Raw genomic sequence first — 20,528 nt, 5'->3', positions numbered from 1 at the left:
TCTAATAAGCTCAGGGATGCAATAGGTATTATGTAGAATATTTGTCCAAACCCAATGATAATATATAAAAAGTAACCTATTTTTTAAAGGAGAAGATAGATACTAGAAACCTAAATGCCTAGGACCAATTTCAGTTGGAGCATCACCCCTTATGTTATCCTAGCATTGAATTGACAGTTTTTCTGTATTTCCATATTTGCATATCAGCCACTTACAATTGTTTCAAGCTTTATAACAGAGGACTGCCTTTTTTATAGACCAAGGATGAAAGTCTCTTGTGAGTTAAGTCTGATAATGACATCACAATTTGTAAATTAAGCTATAGTATGATTACAGAGTGTAGACTGAATAAAAAGTGCTTTCCTATGGATTGAAGTTTGTATTTTCTTAAGCTGTGCATTCCAAAATGGGCTAGCATTCTTTATTTCCAATGGGCACATTAAGCTACTTCCCCAATATATATTTTTTTGTGTTAAAAGTTATTCATACACAACTTGGTAAAACATACTAAATTTAATACATAATGGATTACATCCTGGGATTATCTTTTTCAACAATCTGTAAATTTACAATTAAAAATTGTGTATTAGATTTTTTAGATTGATTTTGCTTAGATTTGCATATACTCCTTGTCTAAATTGTCTATTTTTATACTATTACTAGATGCCTTAATCTTTGTTATTATCCTATCTTATATTTATTTTTATTTTGTAATGTGGAAAGAAACTGGAGCATTTTTATGATACCCATGCTTCAAGTGACTCTATGGCTTAAGCTTTTTTTTTAAAAATGAAATGCTATAAAAACAAAATATGATCTGTGCTTTGAGGTACATTTGCCAGTTTTGTGTTGCTTGCAGTAATATCTGTGGCCGGTTAGCTCAGTTGGTTAGAGCGTGGTGCTAATAACGCCAAGGTCACGGGTTTGATCCCCGTATGGGTCATTTGCTTTTCTTGATGGACAAGAATGGAATAAGCTCATCGGTGGAGTGCATGAATACTTGAAAACATCATAGACACATATATCACAAAATCTCTTCAAATACATATCAGAATCCAGTGGGAGTGTCATCCTTTGGCTGATGAAGATTTTTCTCTACATGGCTCAGTGACTTTTGTCTCAAATCAAGCAATATGGCATAACTAAGATATGCAAGGGCAAATTAATTAGTTATTATATTGCTGCTCAAACATAGAGGGCACTAGGTGTTACTAGAAGAAGAAGAAGATATGTGCTCCCCTCTCATTAGAGCACACTGAAGTAAAAAAATGGAGAATTTCTAAAGACCAAAGCACAAGTAATGGATCTCTGCATTCTTATTTCATCTTTTCTTATTTCCAAATATTTGACATACTTCTGATTTGATAAGTTTAAAAATGAGTTTAAACAAAGGACACCACTGAAGATGATGGAATTTATATGAATTTTAAATGAAGATTTGCAATACTCATACATTGAATGAAAATGGAGCTTTGAACAATAGGAAAATAAACAATGTTAGCTCCCACAAGATATGAATTCAGATTACTAGATTCAAAGTCAAGGGTGCTAACAATTACACCATGGAACCCTCACCTGAGCAATGGCATCTACTGAAGTGCGCTCATCTTTTAAATGCAAAGAAAAGAAATTCAATACTTTATATATATTATTTCAAGTTTCTAATAAGCTCAGGGATGCAATAGGTATTATGTAGAATATTTGTCCAAACCCAATGATAATATATAAAAAGTAACCTATTTTTTAAAGGAGAAGATAGATACTAGAAACCTAAATGCCTAGGACCAATTTCAGTTGGAGCATCACCCCTTATGTTATCCTAGCATTGAATTGACAGTTTTTTTGTATTTCCATATTTGCATATCAGCCACTTACAATTGTTTCAAGCTTTATAACAGAGGACTGCCTTTTTTATAGACCAAGGATGAAAGTCTCTTGTGAGTTAAGTCTGATAATGACATCACAATTTGTAAATTAAGCTATAGTATGATTACAGAGTGTAGACTGAATAAAAAGTGCTTTCCTATGGATTGAAGTTTGTATTTTCTTAAGCTTTGCATTCCAAAATGGGCTAGCATTCTTTATTTCCAATGGGCACATTAAGCTACTTCCCCAATATATATTTTTTTGTGTTAAAAGTTATTCATACACAACTTGGTAAAACATACTAAATTTAATACATAATGGATTACATCCTGGATTATCTTTTTCAACAATCTGTAAATTTACAATTAAAAATTGTGTATTAGATTTTTTAGATTGATTTTGCTTAGATTTGCATATACTCCTTGTCTAAATTGTCTATTTTTATACTATTAGTAGATGCCTTAATCTTTGTTATTATCCTATCTAATATTTATTTTTATTTTGTAATGTGGAAAGAAACTGGAGCATTTTTATGATACCCATGCTTCAAGTGACTCTATGGCTTAAGCTTTTTTTTGAAAAATGAAATGCTATAAAAACAAAATCAGATCTGTGCTTTGAGGTACATTTGCCAGTTTTGTGTTTGCTTGCAGTAACATCTGTGGCCGGTTAGCTCAGTTGGTTAGAGCGTGGTGCTAATAACGCCAAGGTCACGGGTTCGATCCCCGTATGGGCCATTTGCTTTTCTTGATGGACAAGAATGGAATAAGCTCATCGGTGGAGTGCATGAATACTTGAAAACATCATAGACACATATATCACAAAATCTCTTCAAATACATATCAGAAGCCAGTGGGAGTGTCATCCTTTGGCTGATGAAGATTTTTCTCTACATGGCTCAGTGACTTTTGTCTCAAATCAAGCAATATGGCATAACTAAGATATGCAAGGGCAAATTAATTAGTTATTATATTGCTGCTCAAACATAGAGGGCACTAGGTGTTACTAGAAGAAGAAGATATGTGCTCCCCTCTCATTAGTGCACACTGAAGTAAAAAAAATGGAGAATTTCTAAAGACCAGAGCACAAGTAATGGATCTCTGCATTCTTATTGCATCTTTTCTTATTTCCAAATATTTGACATACTTCTGATTTGATAAGTTTAAAAATGAGTTTAAACAAAGGACACCACTGAAGATGATGGAATTTATATGAATTGTAAATGAAGATTTGCAATACTCATACATTGAATGAAAATGGAGCTTTGAACAAAAGGAAAATAAACAATGTTAGCTCCCACGAGATATGAACTCAGATTACTAGATTCAAAGTCCAAGGTGCTAACAATTACACCATGGAACCCTCACCTGAGCAATGGCATCTACTGAAGTGCGCTCATCTTTTAAATGCAAAGAAAAGAAATTCAATACTTTATATATATTATTTCAAGTTTCTAATAAGCTCAGGGATGCAATAGGTATTATGTAGAATATTTGTCCAAACCCAATGATAATATATAAAAAGTAACCTATTTTTTAAAGGAGAAGATAGATACTAGAAACCTAAATGCCTAGGACCAATTTCAGTTGGAGCATCACCCCTTATGTTATCCTAGCATTGAATTGACAGTTTTTCTGTATTTCCATATTTGCATATCAGCCACTTACAATTGTTTCAAGCTTTATAACAGAGGACTGCCTTTTTTATAGACCAAGGATGAAAGTCTCTTGTGAGTTAAGTCTGATAATGACATCACAATTTGTAAATTAAGCTATAGTATGATTACAGAGTGTAGACTGAATAAAAAGTGCTTTCCTATGGATTGAAGTTTGTATTTTCTTAAGCTGTGCATTCCAAAATGGGCTAGCATTCTTTATTTCCAATGGGCACATTAAGCTACTTCCCCAATATATATTTTTTTGTGTTAAAAGTTATTCATACACAACTTGGTAAAACATACTAAATTTAATACATAATGGATTACATCCTGGGATTATCTTTTTCAACAATCTGTAAATTTACAATTAAAAATTGTGTATTAGATTTTTTAGATTGATTTTGCTTAGATTTGCATATACTCCTTGTCTAAATTGTCTATTTTTATACTATTACTAGATGCCTTAATCTTTGTTATTATCCTATCTTATATTTATTTTTATTTTGTAATGTGGAAAGAAACTGGAGCATTTTTATGATACCCATGCTTCAAGTGACTCTATGGCTTAAGCTTTTTTTTGAAAAATGAAATGCTATAAAAACAAAATATGATCTGTGCTTTGAGGTACATTTGCCAGTTTTGTGTTGCTTGCAGTAATATCTGTGGCCGGTTAGCTCAGTTGGTTAGAGCGTGGTGCTAATAACGCCAAGGTCACGGGTTTGATCCCCGTATGGGTCATTTGCTTTTCTTGATGGACAAGAATGGAATAAGCTCATCGGTGGAGTGCATGAATACTTGAAAACATCATAGACACATATATCACAAAATCTCTTCAAATACATATCAGAATCCAGTGGGAGTGTCATCCTTTGGCTGATGAAGATTTTTCTCTACATGGCTCAGTGACTTTTGTCTCAAATCAAGCAATATGGCATAACTAAGATATGCAAGGGCAAATTAATTAGTTATTATATTGCTGCTCAAACATAGAGGGCACTAGGTGTTACTAGAAGAAGAAGAAGAAGATATGTGCTCCCCTCTCATTAGTGCACACTGAAGTAAAAAAATGGAGAATTTCTAAAGACCAAAGCACAAGTAATGGATCTCTGCATTCTTATTGCATCTTTTCTTATTTCCAAATATTTGACATACTTCTGATTTGATAAGTTTAAAAATGAGTTTAAACAAAGGACACCACTGAAGATGATGGAATTTATATGAATTTTAAATGAAGATTTGCAATACTCATACATTGAATGAAAATGGAGCTTTGAACAATAGGAAAATAAACAATGTTAGCTCCCACGAGATATGAATTCAGATTACTAGATTCAAAGTCAAGGGTGCTAACAATTACACCATGGAACCCTCACCTGAGCAATGGCATCTACTGAAGTGCGCTCATCTTTTAAATGCAAAGAAAAGAAATTCAATACTTTATATATATTATTTCAAGTTTCTAATAAGCTCAGGGATGCAATAGGTATTATGTAGAATATTTGTCCAAACCCAATGATAATATATAAAAAGTAACCTATTTTTTAAAGGAGAAGATAGATACTAGAAACCTAAATGCCTAGGACCAATTTCAGTTGGAGCATCACCCCTTATGTTATCCTAGCATTGAATTGACAGTTTTTCTGTATTTCCATATTTGCATATCAGCCACTTACAATTGTTTCAAGCTTTATAACAGAGGACTGCCTTTTTTATAGACCAAGGATGAAAGTCTCTTGTGAGTTAAGTCTGATAATGACATCACAATTTGTAAATTAAGCTATAGTATGATTACAGAGTGTAGACTGAATAAAAAGTGCTTTCCTATGGATTGAAGTTTGTATTTTCTTAAGCTTTGCATTCCAAAATGGGCTAGCATTCTTTATTTCCAATGGGCACATTAAGCTACTTCCCCAATATATATTTTTTTGTGTTAAAAGTTATTCATACACAACTTGGTAAAACATACTAAATTTAATACATAATGGATTACATCCTGGATTATCTTTTTCAACAATCTGTAAATTTACAATTAAAAATTGTGTATTAGATTTTTTAGATTGATTTTGCTTAGATTTGCATATACTCCTTGTCTAAATTGTCTATTTTTATACTATTAGTAGATGCCTTAATCTTTGTTATTATCCTATCTAATATTTATTTTTATTTTGTAATGTGGAAAGAAACTGGAGCATTTTTATGATACCCATGCTTCAAGTGACTCTATGGCTTAAGCTTTTTTTTGAAAAATGAAATGCTATAAAAACAAAACATGATCTGTGCTTTGAGGTACATTTGCCAGTTTTGTGTTTGCTTGCAGTGATATCTGTGGCTGGTTAGCTCAGTTGGTTAGAGCGTGGTGCTAATAACGCCAAGGTCACGGGTTCGATCACCGTATGGGCCATTTGCTTTTCTTGATGGACAAGAATGGAATAAGCTCATCGGTGGAGTGCATGAATACTTGAAAACATCATAGACACATATATCACAAAATCTCTTCAAATACATATCAGAAGCCAGTGGGAGTGTCATCCTTTGGCTGATGAAGATTTTTCTCTACATGGCTCAGTGACTTTTGTCTCAAATCAAGCAATATGGCATAACTAAGATATGCAAGGGCAAATTAATCAGTTATTATATTGCTGCTCAAACATAGAGGGCACTAGGTGTTACTAGAAGAAGAAGAAGATATGTGCTCCCCTCTCATTATTGCACACTGAAGTAAAAAAATGGAGAATTTCTAAAGACCAGAGCACAAGTAATGGATCTCTGCATTCTTATTGCATCTTTTCTTATTTCCAAATATTTGACATACTTCTGATTTGATAAGTTTAAAAATGAGTTTAAACAAAGGACACCACTGAAGATGATGGAATTTATATGAATTTTAAATGAAGATTTGCAATACTCATACATTGAATGAAAATGGAGCTTTGAACAAAAGGAAAATAAACAATGTTAGCTCCCACGAGATATGAACTCAGATTACTAGATTCAAAGTCCAGGGTGCTAACAATTACACCATGGAACCCTCACCTGAGCAATGGCATCTACTGAAGTGCGCTCATCTTTTAAATGCAAAGAAAAGAAATTCAATACTTTATATATATTATTTCAAGTTTCTAATAAGCTCAGGGATGCAATAGGTATTATGTAGAATATTTGTCCAAACCCAATGATAATATATAAAAAGTAACCTATTTTTTAAAGGAGAAGATAGATACTAGAAACCTAAATGCCTAGGACCAATTTCAGTTGGAGCATCACCCCTTATGTTATCCTAGCATTGAATTGACAGTTTTTCTGTATTTCCATATTTGCATATCAGCCACTTACAATTGTTTCAAGCTTTATAACAGAGGACTGCCTTTTTTTATAGACCAAGGATGAAAGTCTCTTGTGAGTTAAGTCTGATAATGACATCACAATTTGTAAATTAAGCTATAGTATGATTACAGAGTGTAGACTGAATAAAAAGTGCTTTCCTATGGATTGAAGTTTGTATTTTCTTAAGCTTTGCATTCCAAAATGGGCTAGCATTCTTTATTTCCAATGGGCACATTAAGCTACTTCCCCAATATATATTTTTTTGTGTTAAAAGTTATTCATACACAACTTGGTAAAACATACTAAATTTAATACATAATGGATTACATCCTGGATTATCTTTTTCAACAATTTGTAAATTTACAATTAAAAATTGTGTATTAGGTTTTTTAGATTGATTTTGCTTAGATTTGCATATACTCCTTGTCTAAATTGTCTATTTTTATACTATTAGTAGATGCCTTAATCTTTGTTATTATCCTATCTAATATTTATTTTTATTTTGTAATGTGGAAAGAAACTGGAGCATTTTTATGATACCCATGCTTCAAGTGACTCTATGGCTTAAGCTTTTTTTTGAAAAATGAAATGCTATAAAAACAAAATCAGATCTGTGCTTTGAGGTACATTTGCCAGTTTTGTGTTTGCTTGCAGTAACATCTGTGGCCGGTTAGCTCAGTTGGTTAGAGCGTGGTGCTAATAACGCCAAGGTCACGGGTTCGATCCCCGTATGGGCCATTTGCTTTTCTTGATGGACAAGAATGGAATAAGCTCATCGGTGGAGTGCATGAATACTTGAAAACATCATAGACACATATATCACAAAATCTCTTCAAATACATATCAGAATCCAGTGGGAGTGTCATCCTTTGGCTGATGAAGATTTTTCTCTACATGGCTCAGTGACTTTTGTCTCAAATCAAGCAATATGGCATAACTAAGATATGCAAGGGCAAATTAATTAGTTATTATATTGCTGCTCAAACATAGAGGGCACTAGGTGTTACTAGAAGAAGAAGAAGATATGTGCTCCCCTCTCATTAGTGCACACTGAAGTAAAAAAATGGAGAATTTCTAAAGACCAAAGCACAAGTAATGGATCTCTGCATTCTTATTGCATCTTTTCTTATTTCCAAATATTTGACATACTTCTGATTTGATAAGTTTAAAAATGAGTTTAAACAAAGGACACCACTGAAGATGATGGAATTTATATGAATTTTAAATGAAGATTTGCAATACTCATACATTGAATGAAAATGGAGCTTTGAACAATAGGAAAATAAACAATGTTAGCTCCCACGAGATATGAATTCAGATTACTAGATTCAAAGTCAAGGGTGCTAACAATTACACCATGGAACCCTCACCTGAGCAATGGCATCTACTGAAGTGCGCTCATCTTTTAAATGCAAAGAAAAGAAATTCAATACTTTATATATATTATTTCAAGTTTCTAATAAGCTCAGGGATGCAATAGGTATTATGTAGAATATTTGTCCAAACCCAATGATAATATATAAAAAGTAACCTATTTTTTAAAGGAGAAGATAGATACTAGAAACCTAAATGCCTAGGACCAATTTCAGTTGGAGCATCACCCCTTATGTTATCCTAGCATTGAATTGACAGTTTTTCTGTATTTCCATATTTGCATATCAGCCACTTACAATTGTTTCAAGCTTTATAACAGAGGACTGCCTTTTTTATAGACCAAGGATGAAAGTCTCTTGTGAGTTAAGTCTGATAATGACATCACAATTTGTAAATTAAGCTATAGTATGATTACAGAGTGTGGACTGAATAAAAAGTGCTTTCCTATGGATTGAAGTTTGTATTTTCTTAAGCTTTGCATTCCAAAATGGGCTAGCATTCTTTATTTCCAATGGGCACATTAAGCTACTTCCCCAATATATATTTTTTTGTGTTAAAAGTTATTCATACACAACTTGGTAAAACATACTAAATTTAATACATAATGGATTACATTCTGGATTATCTTTTTCAACAATCTGTAAATTTACAATTAAAAATTGTGTATTAGATTTTTTAGATTGATTTTGCTTAGATTTGCATATACTCCTTGTCTAAATTGTCTATTTTTATACTATTAGTAGATGCCTTAATCTTTGTTATTATCCTATCTAATATTTATTTTTATTTTGTAATGTGGAAAGAAACTGGAGCATTTTTATGATACCCATGCTTCAAGTGACTCTATGGCTTAAGCTTTTTTTTGAAAAATGAAATGCTATAAAAACAAAACATGATCTGTGCTTTGAGGTACATTTGCCAGTTTTGTGTTTGCTTGCAGTGATATCTGTGGCTGGTTAGCTCAGTTGGTTAGAGCGTGGTGCTAATAACGCCAAGGTCACGGGTTCGATCACCGTATGGGCCATTTGCTTTTCTTGATGGACAAGAATGGAATAAGCTCATCGGTGGAGTGCATGAATACTTGAAAACATCATAGACACATATATCACAAAATCTCTTCAAATACATATCAGAAGCCAGTGGGAGTGTCATCCTTTGGCTGATGAAGATTTTTCTCTACATGGCTCAGTGACTTTTGTCTCAAATCAAGCAATATGGCATAACTAAGATATGCAAGGGCAAATTAATCAGTTATTATATTGCTGCTCAAACATAGAGGGCACTAGGTGTTACTAGAAGAAGAAGAAGATATGTGCTCCCCTCTCATTATTGCACACTGAAGTAAAAAAATGGAGAATTTCTAAAGACCAGAGCACAAGTAATGGATCTCTGCATTCTTATTGCATCTTTTCTTATTTCCAAATATTTGACATACTTCTGATTTGATAAGTTTAAAAATGAGTTTAAACAAAGGACACCACTGAAGATGATGGAATTTATATGAATTTTAAATGAAGATTTGCAATACTCATACATTGAATGAAAATGGAGCTTTGAACAAAAGGAAAATAAACAATGTTAGCTCCCACGAGATATGAACTCAGATTACTAGATTCAAAGTCCAGGGTGCTAACAATTACACCATGGAACCCTCACCTGAGCAATGGCATCTACTGAAGTGCGCTCATCTTTTAAATGCAAAGAAAAGAAATTCAATACTTTATATATATTATTTCAAGTTTCTAATAAGCTCAGGGATGCAATAGGTATTATGTAGAATATTTGTCCAAACCCAATGATAATATATAAAAAGTAACCTATTTTTTAAAGGAGAAGATAGATACTAGAAACCTAAATGCCTAGGACCAATTTCAGTTGGAGCATCACCCCTTATGTTATCCTAGCATTGAATTGACAGTTTTTCTGTATTTCCATATTTGCATATCAGCCACTTACAATTGTTTCAAGCTTTATAACAGAGGACTGCCTTTTTTTATAGACCAAGGATGAAAGTCTCTTGTGAGTTAAGTCTGATAATGACATCACAATTTGTAAATAAAGCTATAGTATGATTACAGAGTGTAGACTGAATAAAAAGTGCTTTCCTATGGATTGAAGTTTGTATTTTCTTAAGCTTTGCATTCCAAAATGGGCTAGCATTCTTTATTTCCAATGGGCACATTAAGCTACTTCCCCAATATATATTTTTTTGTGTTAAAAGTTATTCATACACAACTTGGTAAAACATACTAAATTTAATACATAATGGATTACATCCTGGATTATCTTTTTCAACAATTTGTAAATTTACAATTAAAAATTGTGTATTAGGTTTTTTAGATTGATTTTGCTTAGATTTGCATATACTCCTTGTCTAAATTGTCTATTTTTATACTATTAGTAGATGCCTTAATCTTTGTTATTATCCTATCTAATATTTATTTTTATTTTGTAATGTGGAAAGAAACTGGAGCATTTTTATGATACCCATGCTTCAAGTGACTCTATGGCTTAAGCTTTTTTTTGAAAAATGAAATGCTATAAAAACAAAATCAGATCTGTGCTTTGAGGTACATTTGCCAGTTTTGTGTTTGCTTGCAGTAACATCTGTGGCCGGTTAGCTCAGTTGGTTAGAGCGTGGTGCTAATAACGCCAAGGTCACGGGTTCGATCACCGTATGGGCCATTTGCTTTTCTTGATGGACAAGAATGGAATAAGCTCATCGGTGGAGTGCATGAATACTTGAAAACATCATAGACACATATATCACAAAATCTCTTCAAATACATATCAGAAGCCAGTGGGAGTGTCATCCTTTGGCTGATGAAGATTTTTCTCTACATGGCTCAGTGACTTTTGTCTCAAATCAAGCAATATGGCATAACTAAGATATGCAAGGGCAAATTAATCAGTTATTATATTGCTGCTCAAACATAGAGGGCACTAGGTGTTACTAGAAGAAGAAGAAGATATGTGCTCCCCTCTCATTATTGCACACTGAAGTAAAAAAAATGGAGAATTTCTAAAGACCAGAGCACAAGTAATGGATCTCTGCATTCTTATTGCATCTTTTCTTATTTCCAAATATTTGACATACTTCTGATTTGATAAGTTTAAAAATGAGTTTAAACAAAGGACACCACTGAAGATGATGGAATTTATATGAATTTTAAATGAAGATTTGCAATACTCATACATTGAATGAAAATGGAGCTTTGAACAATAGGAAAATAAACAATGTTAGCTCCCACAAGATATGAATTCAGATTACTAGATTCAAAGTCAAGGGTGCTAACAATTACACCATGGAACCCTCACCTGAGCAATGGCATCTACTGAAGTGCGCTCATCTTTTAAATGCAAAGAAAAGAAATTCAATACTTTATATATATTATTTCAAGTTTCTAATAAGCTCAGGGATGCAATAGGTATTATGTAGAATATTTGTCCAAACCCAATGATAATATATAAAAAGTAACCTATTTTTTAAAGGAGAAGATAGATACTAGAAACCTAAATGCCTAGGACCAATTTCAGTTGGAGCATCACCCCTTATGTTATCCTAGCATTGAATTGACAGTTTTTTTGTATTTCCATATTTGCATATCAGCCACTTACAATTGTTTCAAGCTTTATAACAGAGGACTGCCTTTTTTATAGACCAAGGATGAAAGTCTCTTGTGAGTTAAGTCTGATAATGACATCACAATTTGTAAATTAAGCTATAGTATGATTACAGAGTGTAGACTGAATAAAAAGTGCTTTCCTATGGATTGAAGTTTGTATTTTCTTAAGCTTTGCATTCCAAAATGGGCTAGCATTCTTTATTTCCAATGGGCACATTAAGCTACTTCCCCAATATATATTTTTTTGTGTTAAAAGTTATTCATACACAACTTGGTAAAACATACTAAATTTAATACATAATGGATTACATCCTGGATTATCTTTTTCAACAATCTGTAAATTTACAATTAAAAATTGTGTATTAGATTTTTTAGATTGATTTTGCTTAGATTTGCATATACTCCTTGTCTAAATTGTCTATTTTTATACTATTAGTAGATGCCTTAATCTTTGTTATTATCCTATCTAATATTTATTTTTATTTTGTAATGTGGAAAGAAACTGGAGCATTTTTATGATACCCATGCTTCAAGTGACTCTATGGCTTAAGCTTTTTTTTGAAAAATGAAATGCTATAAAAACAAAATATGATCTGTGCTTTGAGGTACATTTGCCAGTTTTGTGTTGCTTGCAGTGATATCTGTGGCTGGTTAGCTCGGTTGGTTAGAGCGTGGTGCTAATGACGCCAAGATCACGGGTTCGATCCCCGTATGGGCCATTTGCTTTTCTTGATGGACAAGAATGGAATAAGCTCATCGGTGGAGTGCATGAATACTTGAAAACATCATAGACACATATATCACAAAATCTCTTCAAATACATATCAGAAGCCAGTGGGAGTGTCATCCTTTGGCTGATGAAGATTTTTCTCTACATGGCTCAGTGACTTTTGTCTCAAATCAAGCAATATGGCATAACTAAGATATGCAAGGGCAAATTAATTAGTTATTATATTGCTGCTCAAACATAGAGGGCACTAGGTGTTACTAGAAGAAGAAGAAGATATGTGCTCCCCTCTCATTAGTGCACACTGAAGTAAAAAAAATGGAGAATTTCTAAAGACCAGAGCACAAGTAATGGATCTCTGCATTCTTATTGCATCTTTTCTTATTTCCAAATATTTGACATACTTCTGATTTGATAAGTTTAAAAATGAGTTTAAACAAAGGACACCACTGAAGATGATGGAATTTATATGAATTGTAAATGAAGATTTGCAATACTCATACATTGAATGAAAATGGAGCTTTGAACAAAAGGAAAATAAACAATGTTAGCTCCCACGAGATATGAACTCAGATTACTAGATTCCAAGTCCAGGGTGCTAACAATTACATCATGGAACCCTCACCTGAGCAATGGCATCTACTGAAGTGCGCTCATCTTTTAAATGCAAAGAAAAGAAATTCAATACTTTATATATATTATTTCAAGTTTCTAATAAGCTCAGGGATGCAATAGGTATTATGTAGAATATTTGTCCAAACCCAATGATAATATATAAAAAGTAACCTATTTTTTAAAGGAGAAGATAGATACTAGAAACCTAAATGCCTAGGACCAATTTCAGTTGGAGCATCACCCCTTATGTTATCCTAGCATTGAATTGACAGTTTTTCTGTATTTCCATATTTGCATATCAGCCACTTACAATTGTTTCAAGCTTTATAACAGAGGACTGCCTTTTTTATAGACCAAGGATGAAAGTCTCTTGTGAGTTAAGTCTGATAATGACATCACAATTTGTAAATTAAGCTATAGTATGATTACAGAGTGTAGACTGAATAAAAAGTGCTTTCCTATGGATTGAAGTTTGTATTTTCTTAAGCTGTGCATTCCAAAATGGGCTAGCATTCTTTATTTCCAATGGGCACATTAAGCTACTTCCCCAATATATATTTTTTTGTGTTAAAAGTTATTCATACACAACTTGGTAAAACATACTAAATTTAATACATAATGGATTACATCCTGGGATTATCTTTTTCAACAATCTGTAAATTTACAATTAAAAATTGTGTATTAGATTTTTTAGATTGATTTTGCTTAGATTTGCATATACTCCTTGTCTAAATTGTCTATTTTTATACTATTACTAGATGCCTTAATCTTTGTTATTATCCTATCTTATATTTATTTTTATTTTGTAATGTGGAAAGAAACTGGAGCATTTTTATGATACCCATGCTTCAAGTGACTCTATGGCTTAAGCTTTTTTTTGAAAAATGAAATGCTATAAAAACAAAATATGATCTGTGCTTTGAGGTACATTTGCCAGTTTTGTGTTGCTTGCAGTAATATCTGTGGCCGGTTAGCTCAGTTGGTTAGAGCGTGGTGCTAATAACGCCAAGGTCACGGGTTTGATCCCCGTATGGGTCATTTGCTTTTCTTGATGGACAAGAATGGAATAAGCTCATCGGTGGAGTGCATGAATACTTGAAAACATCATAGACACATATATCACAAAATCTCTTCAAATACATATCAGAATCCAGTGGGAGTGTCATCCTTTGGCTGATGAAGATTTTTCTCTACATGGCTCAGTGACTTTTGTCTCAAATCAAGCAATATGGCATAACTAAGATATGCAAGGGCAAATTAATTAGTTATTATATTGCTGCTCAAACATAGAGGGCACTAGGTGTTACTAGAAGAAGAAGAAGATATGTGCTCCCCTCTCATTAGAGCACACTGAAGTAAAAAAATGGAGAATTTCTAAAGACCAAAGCACAAGTAATGGATCTCTGCATTCTTATTGCATCTTTTCTTATTTCCAAATATTTGACATACTTCTGATTTGATAAGTTTAAAAATGAGTTTAAACAAAGGACACCACTGAAGATGATGGAATTTATATGAATTTTAAATGAAGATTTGCAATACTCATACATTGAATGAAAATGGAGCTTTGAACAATAGGAAAATAAACAATGTTAGCTCCCACAAGATATGAATTCAGATTACTAGATTCAAAGTCAAGGGTGCTAACAATTACACCATGGAACCCTCACCTGAGCAATGGCATCTACTGAAGTGCGCTCATCTTTTAAATGCAAAGAAAAGAAATTCAATACTTTATATATATTATTTCAAGTTTCTAATAAGCTCAGGGATGCAATAGGTATTATGTAGAATATTTGTCCAAACCCAATGATAATATATAAAAAGTAACCTATTTTTTAAAGGAGAAGATAGATACTAGAAACCTAAATGCCTAGGACCAATTTCAGTTGGAGCATCACCCCTTATGTTATCCTAGCATTGAATTGACAGTTTTTTTGTATTTCCATATTTGCATATCAGCCACTTACAATTGTTTCAAGCTTTATAACAGAGGACTGCCTTTTTTATAGACCAAGGATGAAAGTCTCTTGTGAGTTAAGTCTGATAATGACATCACAATTTGTAAATTAAGCTATAGTATGATTACAGAGTGTAGACTGAATAAAAAGTGCTTTCCTATGGATTGAAGTTTGTATTTTCTTAAGCTTTGCATTCCAAAATGGGCTAGCATTCTTTATTTCCAATGGGCACATTAAGCTACTTCCCCAATATATATTTTTTTGTGTTAAAAGTTATTCATACACAACTTGGTAAAACATACTAAATTTAATACATAATGGATTACATCCTGGATTATCTTTTTCAACAATCTGTAAATTTACAATTAAAAATTGTGTATTAGATTTTTTAGATTGATTTTGCTTAGATTTGCATATACTCCTTGTCTAAATTGTCTATTTTTATACTATTAGTAGATGCCTTAATCTTTGTTATTATCCTATCTAATATTTATTTTTATTTTGTAATGTGGAAAGAAACTGGAGCATTTTTATGATACCCATGCTTCAAGTGACTCTATGGCTTAAGCTTTTTTTTGAAAAATGAAATGCTATAAAAACAAAATCAGATCTGTGCTTTGAGGTACATTTGCCAGTTTTGTGTTTGCTTGCAGTAACATCTGTGGCCGGTTAGCTCAGTTGGTTAGAGCGTGGTGCTAATAACGCCAAGGTCACGGGTTCGATCCCCGTATGGGCCATTTGCTTTTCTTGATGGACAAGAATGGAATAAGCTCATCGGTGGAGTGCATGAATACTTGAAAACATCATAGACACATATATCACAAAATCTCTTCAAATACATATCAGAAGCCAGTGGGAGTGTCATCCTTTGGCTGATGAAGATTTTTCTCTACATGGCTCAGTGACTTTTGTCTCAAATCAAGCAATATGGCATAACTAAGATATGCAAGGGCAAATTAATTAGTTATTATATTGCTGCTCAAACATAGAGGGCACTAGGTGTTACTAGAAGAAGAAGAAGATATGTGCTCCCCTCTCATTAGTGCACACTGAAGTAAAAAAAATGGAGAATTTCTAAAGACCAGAGCACAAGTAATGGATCTCTGCATTCTTATTGCATCTTTTCTTATTTCCAAATATTTGACATACTTCTGATTTGATAAGTTTAAAAATGAGTTTAAACAAAGGACACCACTGAAGATGATGGAATTTATATGAATTGTAAATGAAGATTTGCAATACTCATACATTGAATGAAAATGGAGCTTTGAACAAAAGGAAAATAAACAATGTTAGCTCCCACGAGATATGAACTCAGATTACTAGATTCAAAGTCCAAGGTGCTAACAATTACACCATGGAACCCTCACCTGAGCAATGGCATCTACTGAAGTGCGCTCATCTTTTAAATGCAAAGAAAAGAAATTCAATACTTTATATATATTATTTCAAGTTTCTAATAAGCTCAGGGATGCAATAGGTATTATGTAGAATATTTGTCCAAACCCAATGATAATATATAAAAAGTAACCTATTTTTTAAAGGAGAAGATAGATACTAGAAACCTAAATGCCTAGGACCAATTTCAGTTGGAGCATCACCCCTTATGTTATCCTAGCATTGAATTGACAGTTTTTCTGTATTTCCATATTTGCATATCAGCCACTTACAATTGTTTCAAGCTTTATAACAGAGGACTGCCTTTTTTATAGACCAAGGATGAAAGTCTCTTGTGAGTTAAGTCTGATAATGACATCACAATTTGTAAATTAAGCTATAGTATGATTACAGAGTGTAGACTGAATAAAAAGTGCTTTCCTATGGATTGAAGTTTGTATTTTCTTAAGCTGTGCATTCCAAAATGGGCTAGCATTCTTTATTTCCAATGGGCACATTAAGCTACTTCCCCAATATATATTTTTTTGTGTTAAAAGTTATTCATACACAACTTGGTAAAACATACTAAATTTAATACATAATGGATTACATCCTGGGATTATCTTTTTCAACAATCTGTAAATTTACAATTAAAAATTGTGTATTAGATTTTTTAGATTGATTTTGCTTAGATTTGCATATACTCCTTGTCTAAATTGTCTATTTTTATACTATTACTAGATGCCTTAATCTTTGTTATTATCCTATCTTATATTTATTTTTATTTTGTAATGTGGAAAGAAACTGGAGCATTTTTATGATACCCATGCTTCAAGTGACTCTATGGCTTAAGCTTTTTTTTGAAAAATGAAATGCTATAAAAACAAAATATGATCTGTGCTTTGAGGTACATTTGCCAGTTTTGTGTTGCTTGCAGTAATATCTGTGGCCGGTTAGCTCAGTTGGTTAGAGCGTGGTGCTAATAACGCCAAGGTCACGGGTTTGATCCCCGTATGGGTCATTTGCTTTTCTTGATGGACAAGAATGGAATAAGCTCATCGGTGGAGTGCATGAATACTTGAAAACATCATAGACACATATATCACAAAATCTCTTCAAATACATATCAGAATCCAGTGGGAGTGTCATCCTTTGGCTGATGAAGATTTTTCTCTACATGGCTCAGTGACTTTTGTCTCAAATCAAGCAATATGGCATAACTAAGATATGCAAGGGCAAATTAATTAGTTATTATATTGCTGCTCAAACATAGAGGGCACTAGGTGTTACTAGAAGAAGAAGAAGAAGATATGTGCTCCCCTCTCATTAGTGCACACTGAAGTAAAAAAATGGAGAATTTCTAAAGACCAAAGCACAAGTAATGGATCTCTGCATTCTTATTGCATCTTTTCTTATTTCCAAATATTTGACATACTTCTGATTTGATAAGTTTAAAAATGAGTTTAAACAAAGGACACCACTGAAGATGATGGAATTTATATGAATTTTAAATGAAGATTTGCAATACTCATACATTGAATGAAAATGGAGCTTTGAACAATAGGAAAATAAACAATGTTAGCTCCCACGAGATATGAATTCAGATTACTAGATTCAAAGTCAAGGGTGCTAACAATTACACCATGGAACCCTCACCTGAGCAATGGCATCTACTGAAGTGCGCTCATCTTTTAAATGCAAAGAAAAGAAATTCAATACTTTATATATATTATTTCAAGTTTCTAATAAGCTCAGGGATGCAATAGGTATTATGTAGAATATTTGTCCAAACCCAATGATAATATATAAAAAGTAACCTATTTTTTAAAGGAGAAGATAGATACTAGAAACCTAAATGCCTAGGACCAATTTCAGTTGGAGCATCACCCCTTATGTTATCCTAGCATTGAATTGACAGTTTTTCTGTATTTCCATATTTGCATATCAGCCACTTACAATTGTTTCAAGCTTTATAACAGAGGACTGCCTTTTTTATAGACCAAGGATGAAAGTCTCTTGTGAGTTAAGTCTGATAATGACATCACAATTTGTAAATTAAGCTATAGTATGATTACAGAGTGTAGACTGAATAAAAAGTGCTTTCCTATGGATTGAAGTTTGTATTTTCTTAAGCTTTGCATTCCAAAATGGGCTAGCATTCTTTATTTCCAATGGGCACATTAAGCTACTTCCCCAATATATATTTTTTTGTGTTAAAAGTTATTCATACACAACTTGGTAAAACATACTAAATTTAATACATAATGGATTACATCCTGGATTATCTTTTTCAACAATCTGTAAATTTACAATTAAAAATTGTGTATTAGATTTTTTAGATTGATTTTGCTTAGATTTGCATATACTCCTTGTCTAAATTGTCTATTTTTATACTATTAGTAGATGCCTTAATCTTTGTTATTATCCTATCTAATATTTATTTTTATTTTGTAATGTGGAAAGAAACTGGAGCATTTTTATGATACCCATGCTTCAAGTGACTCTATGGCTTAAGCTTTTTTTTGAAAAATGAAATGCTATAAAAACAAAACATGATCTGTGCTTTGAGGTACATTTGCCAGTTTTGTGTTTGCTTGCAGTGATATCTGTGGCTGGTTAGCTCAGTTGGTTAGAGCGTGGTGCTAATAACGCCAAGGTCACGGGTTCGATCACCGTATGGGCCATTTGCTTTTCTTGATGGACAAGAATGGAATAAGCTCATCGGTGGAGTGCATGAATACTTGAAAACATCATAGACACATATATCACAAAATCTCTTCAAATACATATCAGAAGCCAGTGGGAGTGTCATCCTTTGGCTGATGAAGATTTTTCTCTACATGGCTCAGTGACTTTTGTCTCAAATCAAGCAATATGGCATAACTAAGATATGCAAGGGCAAATTAATCAGTTATTATATTGCTGCTCAAACATAGAGGGCACTAGGTGTTACTAGAAGAAGAAGAAGATATGTGCTCCCCTCTCATTATTGCACACTGAAGTAAAAAAATGGAGAATTTCTAAAGACCAGAGCACAAGTAATGGATCTCTGCATTCTTATTGCATCTTTTCTTATTTCCAAATATTTGACATACTTCTGATTTGATAAGTTTAAAAATGAGTTTAAACAAAGGACACCACTGAAGATGATGGAATTTATATGAATTTTAAATGAAGATTTGCAATACTCATACATTGAATGAAAATGGAGCTTTGAACAAAAGGAAAATAAACAATGTTAGCTCCCACGAGATATGAACTCAGATTACTAGATTCAAAGTCCAGGGTGCTAACAATTACACCATGGAACCCTCACCTGAGCAATGGCATCTACTGAAGTGCGCTCATCTTTTAAATGCAAAGAAAAGAAATTCAATACTTTATATATATTATTTCAAGTTTCTAATAAGCTCAGGGATGCAATAGGTATTATGTAGAATATTTGTCCAAACCCAATGATAATATATAAAAAGTAACCTATTTTTTAAAGGAGAAGATAGATACTAGAAACCTAAATGCCTAGGACCAATTTCAGTTGGAGCATCACCCCTTATGTTATCCTAGCATTGAATTGACAGTTTTTCTGTATTTCCATATTTGCATATCAGCCACTTACAATTGTTTCAAGCTTTATAACAGAGGACTGCCTTTTTTTATAGACCAAGGATGAAAGTCTCTTGTGAGTTAAGTCTGATAATGACATCACAATTTGTAAATTAAGCTATAGTATGATTACAGAGTGTAGACTGAATAAAAAGTGCTTTCCTATGGATTGAAGTTTGTATTTTCTTAAGCTTTGCATTCCAAAATGGGCTAGCATTCTTTATTTCCAATGGGCACATTAAGCTACTTCCCCAATATATATTTTTTTGTGTTAAAAGTTATTCATACACAACTTGGTAAAACATACTAAATTTAATACATAATGGATTACATCCTGGATTATCTTTTTCAACAATTTGTAAATTTACAATTAAAAATTGTGTATTAGGTTTTTTAGA

General features: G+C 32.7%; 12 non-coding genes across 12 annotated transcripts; all 12 read left to right on the top strand.

Annotated features, from left to right (window-relative positions):
* The first annotated feature begins 869 nt into the window (after window positions 1–869).
* TRNAI-AAU (transfer RNA isoleucine (anticodon AAU)) lies at window positions 870–943 on the top strand. The gene has a single exon. It is a non-coding gene; the product is annotated as a tRNA-Ile (tRNA).
* A 1,586-nt stretch (window positions 944–2,529) lies between these two features.
* TRNAI-AAU (transfer RNA isoleucine (anticodon AAU)) lies at window positions 2,530–2,603 on the top strand. The gene has a single exon. It is a non-coding gene; the product is annotated as a tRNA-Ile (tRNA).
* Window positions 2,604–4,187: 1,584 nt separating this feature from the next.
* On the top strand, window positions 4,188–4,261 carry TRNAI-AAU (transfer RNA isoleucine (anticodon AAU)). The gene has a single exon. It is a non-coding gene; the product is annotated as a tRNA-Ile (tRNA).
* A 1,589-nt stretch (window positions 4,262–5,850) lies between these two features.
* On the top strand, window positions 5,851–5,924 carry TRNAI-AAU (transfer RNA isoleucine (anticodon AAU)). Its single transcript has one exon. It is a non-coding gene; the product is annotated as a tRNA-Ile (tRNA).
* A 1,587-nt stretch (window positions 5,925–7,511) lies between these two features.
* On the top strand, window positions 7,512–7,585 carry TRNAI-AAU (transfer RNA isoleucine (anticodon AAU)). The gene has a single exon. It is a non-coding gene; the product is annotated as a tRNA-Ile (tRNA).
* A 1,586-nt stretch (window positions 7,586–9,171) lies between these two features.
* TRNAI-AAU (transfer RNA isoleucine (anticodon AAU)) lies at window positions 9,172–9,245 on the top strand. The gene has a single exon. It is a non-coding gene; the product is annotated as a tRNA-Ile (tRNA).
* Window positions 9,246–10,832: 1,587 nt separating this feature from the next.
* Window positions 10,833–10,906, top strand: TRNAI-AAU (transfer RNA isoleucine (anticodon AAU)). The gene has a single exon. It is a non-coding gene; the product is annotated as a tRNA-Ile (tRNA).
* Window positions 10,907–12,492: 1,586 nt separating this feature from the next.
* On the top strand, window positions 12,493–12,566 carry TRNAI-AAU (transfer RNA isoleucine (anticodon AAU)). The gene has a single exon. It is a non-coding gene; the product is annotated as a tRNA-Ile (tRNA).
* A 1,587-nt stretch (window positions 12,567–14,153) lies between these two features.
* TRNAI-AAU (transfer RNA isoleucine (anticodon AAU)) lies at window positions 14,154–14,227 on the top strand. Its single transcript has one exon. It is a non-coding gene; the product is annotated as a tRNA-Ile (tRNA).
* A 1,586-nt stretch (window positions 14,228–15,813) lies between these two features.
* Window positions 15,814–15,887, top strand: TRNAI-AAU (transfer RNA isoleucine (anticodon AAU)). The gene has a single exon. It is a non-coding gene; the product is annotated as a tRNA-Ile (tRNA).
* A 1,587-nt stretch (window positions 15,888–17,474) lies between these two features.
* Window positions 17,475–17,548, top strand: TRNAI-AAU (transfer RNA isoleucine (anticodon AAU)). Its single transcript has one exon. It is a non-coding gene; the product is annotated as a tRNA-Ile (tRNA).
* A 1,589-nt stretch (window positions 17,549–19,137) lies between these two features.
* Window positions 19,138–19,211, top strand: TRNAI-AAU (transfer RNA isoleucine (anticodon AAU)). Its single transcript has one exon. It is a non-coding gene; the product is annotated as a tRNA-Ile (tRNA).
* Window positions 19,212–20,528: the final 1,317 nt, after the last annotated feature.

This window comes from Pseudophryne corroboree, chromosome 11 (assembly GCF_028390025.1).
Source record: "Pseudophryne corroboree isolate aPseCor3 chromosome 11, aPseCor3.hap2, whole genome shotgun sequence".
In the NCBI taxonomy this organism is placed as follows: Eukaryota; Metazoa; Chordata; class Amphibia; order Anura; family Myobatrachidae; genus Pseudophryne; species Pseudophryne corroboree.
The sequence above is the reverse complement of the archived record's forward strand: the minus strand, read 5'-3'. Positions and strand labels throughout refer to the sequence as shown.